Source organism: Zootoca vivipara, chromosome 3 (genome assembly GCF_963506605.1).
Source record: "Zootoca vivipara chromosome 3, rZooViv1.1, whole genome shotgun sequence".
In the NCBI taxonomy this organism is placed as follows: domain Eukaryota; kingdom Metazoa; phylum Chordata; class Lepidosauria; order Squamata; family Lacertidae; genus Zootoca; species Zootoca vivipara.
In genome coordinates this window covers 115,058,664-115,062,162 of record NC_083278.1, presented here as the reverse complement: position 1 = coordinate 115,062,162, position 3,499 = coordinate 115,058,664, and positions in this window count along the sequence as shown.

The following is a 3,499-nucleotide window of genomic DNA, read 5'->3' as shown; positions in this document are numbered from 1 at the left end:
ATGTTGCAACGACGCCTCTACGCCAAAAAAGACCTCACGTTCCAGATTGCTCTGGAGGAAGCCCTGGCAACCGAAGCCGCCGAGAGGTCAACGCAAGAGGCACGACCGGCCCCGCCATCCCAACCGAGGGTCTACCACGAAGACCTCACCGACGAATCCGAATCTGACAGGGAGGAAGTACACCGAGTACAGCGGCGCACTCAAGCAGCACACACACCACAGCAGCCTCGACGAGAAGGAGGGAACTGTGCAAGCTGCGGGGAGAACCACGAGAGGAGGACCTGTCGTTTCCGCAACGCAGAGTGCAGGCAGTGCAGAAAATTGGGACACATCGCCCGGGTGTGTCGGGCTCAACTCACCCGTCGACAAGCATCATATGACCGACCCAGGAGCCCCAGGTCACACGGCACCATGCACCAAGGCAACTCGACGGAGATCACGGACTACCAGGTATTCCAGTTGCCCCATCCCAGCACAGAGAAAATGTATATAGAGGTACAGATAGAGGGAGCCCCATGCCGCATGGAGCTGGACACAGGTTCAACTCTATCCATAATCTCGGCCCGAACATTAAGGGAACTGTGCCCTAATGGGGGTCCCAAACTAAGGCCGGCCCCATTCACCCTCCGGGACTTCCAGAAACGTAAGGTCCCTACAATGGGGGTGGGGACCTTCAGGGTGCAATATCGAGGGCGAAAGCAACAATTGGACTTGCTGGTAGTTAAGGGCCCCTACGTTAGCTTACTGGGACTGGCATGGTTTGGACCTCTGGGGCTAGCCGTTACCGGGGTGAACCGCACTAGCTTACAAGTGGACGTGGACGCCATATGCAAAGAGTTTCCAGGGGTTTTCGATGGGGCATTGGGACGATATACAGGACCCCCCATTGCCCTACAGCTAGACCCCGCTGTACGACCCATCAGGCACAAGGCCCGCCGGGTCCCATTCGCCCTGAAACCCCGCATAGACGAGGAATTGGACCGGCTCGTGGAGCAAGGAGTGCTGGAGCCGGTGCCCAACTCCCCCTGGGAAACTCCAATTGTCACACCCGTCAAGCCTAACGGTTCGGTCCGCATCTGTGCAGACTACAAATGCACCATAAACAAGGCTCTCACGGCCCATGCATACCCAGTGCCAGTGGTCAGCCATGTCCTCGCCACCCTGGCTGGGTCAAAAATCTTTGGCAAACTGGACTTGGCCCAAGCGTATCAACAGTTGCCTGTGGACGAAGCCACAGCAGAGGCTCAGACGATTGTGACGCACAGAGGGGCATTCAGAGTAAAGCGGCTGCAATTTGGCGTTAGCGTGGCACCAGGCATATTCCAGAATCTAATGGACTCTCTCCTTAAAGGGATTCCTGGCGTCACCCCCTTCTTCGATGATGTACTGATCGCCGGGCCCACACCAGAGGAATTTGAGGACCGCCTCCGCTCCGTCCTGCACCGTTTCCAGACGGCGGGCCTCAAGGTGAAGCGGGAAAAGTGTTTACTGGGAGTGCCGCAGGTGGACTTTCTGGGATTTAAGGTGGACGCAGAAGGGGTCCATCCAACCGGTGACAAGGTACGGGCCATTTGTGAGGCCCCAGCGCCCAAGAGCAAGCCCGAACTTCAGTCATTCTTGGGACTATTGAACTTTTACCATGCCTTCCTTCCCCATAAGGCAGCGGTAGTGGAGCCCCTACACAGACTCCTAGATAAAAGGGCCCCTTGGGTGTGGGGCCAGCGACAAAGGGCCGCATTCCAGGCAGTCAAGGACTTGCTCGTCTCGAACTCGGTCTTGGCACACTTCGACGAGAGGCTGCCAGTGGTGCTGGCATGCGACGCCTCTCCCTATGGCATCGGCGCTGTCCTGGGACACCAACTCCCGGATGGAAGAGAGGTGCCGGTGGCATACTTCTCCCAGACGCTTGCTGCAGCCGAACGAAACTACTCACAGATTGACAAGGAGGGTCTGGCAATCGTGAAGGGCGTAAAAAAATTCCATGATTTCTTGTACGGGCGGCCCTTTACCATAGTGACTGACCACAAGCCGTTGCTTGGCCTGTTTGCCCCCGAGAAGCAGACCCCCCAAGTGTTGTCTCCACGTGTCCTCAGGTGGTCAATTTTCCTTGCCGGCTACCAGTATGCACTAATCCACCGCCCTGGGAAGGCGATGGGCCACGCAGACGCCCTCAGCAGGCTACCACTACCAGAAACAGGCCCCGACCCAGCGCCTGCGCAAGAGGTTATGACCCTGGAGCTGCTTCCCGACCGACCCATTCAGGCACAAGAAGTTGCGCACCATTCCACAAAAGATAGGGTCATCTCCCGGGTCCTGGACTGGGTGTGGCGAGGATGGCCCAGCAGCAGCCCCGGGCCAGAATTCGCTGGCTACACAAACCGCAAACATGAACTGTCGGCCCACAAGGGGTGCCTGTTATGGGGAAGCAGGGTTGTTGTTCCCCAGCCCCTCCGCAAAAGGGTCCTCACAGCCCTACACGAGACACACCCAGGGGTAGTGAGGATGAAGGCCCTTGCCAGGAGTTATGTGTGGTGGCCGGGGATTGACAGAGAGATAGAGGCCTGGGTCCAACACTGCCAGACCTGCCAAGAATCCCGCCCGGATCCCCCAAGGGCCCCAGTCCAGCCCTGGGAGTCCGCCCGACAACCATGGTCACGCTTGCACGTGGACTTCGCTGGCCCCTTCCAGGGAAAAACATTCTTCATAGTGGTGGATTCCTACACCAAATGGCTGGAGGTCGCACTGGTACCGTCCACTTCTACGGCGGCAGCCATCCGGGTACTACGTAAGCTGTTTGCAACCCACGGGCTCCCTGACACCCTCGTCTCGGACAATGGAACCGCATTCACGTCAGAGGAGTTCCAGACCTTCACAGCGCAGAACGCCATCCGCCACATCCGCTCAGCACCATTCCACCCTGCCACCAATGGCCAAGCGGAGCGCATGGTGCGGACCACCAAGGACAGCCTCCGCCGCATGACACAAGGGGACTGGGAATACCGCCTTGCCGCATTTCTTCTAGCACAGCACAGCACCCCAAGCACAACGACGGGCCGGAGCCCAGCTGAACTACTAATGGGCCGGCGCCTTGCAACTAGACTGGACCGACTTCACCCCGACAGAGCTCAGGATGAGGTAGTGGTGGGGAAAGGCAGGAACTCCCGGACATTTGTGGCCCAGGACCCAGTGTATGCAAAGAATTTTGGGGCAGGCCCAGCATGGGTACCCGCCACAGTCACCAAGGTGACCGGTCCCGTGTCGTACGAGGTACTAACGGAAGGGGGGCAATGTTGGCGCCGCCACTGCGACCAGCTACGGCGACGATTCCCAGGAGGAACCCGGGAGGAGAGCGGGACAGAGGGGTCCCAAGGGGACAGCAGGGCAGTGAGGCCTGTAGAGCGAGAGGGGTGGGCAGGGGAAGCAGAAGCAGTAGGCACAGAGGGGCGCCCCGAGGCTGGAAGGACACCGGAACCAGAGCCACAACCTAGTGGTTCAGTGG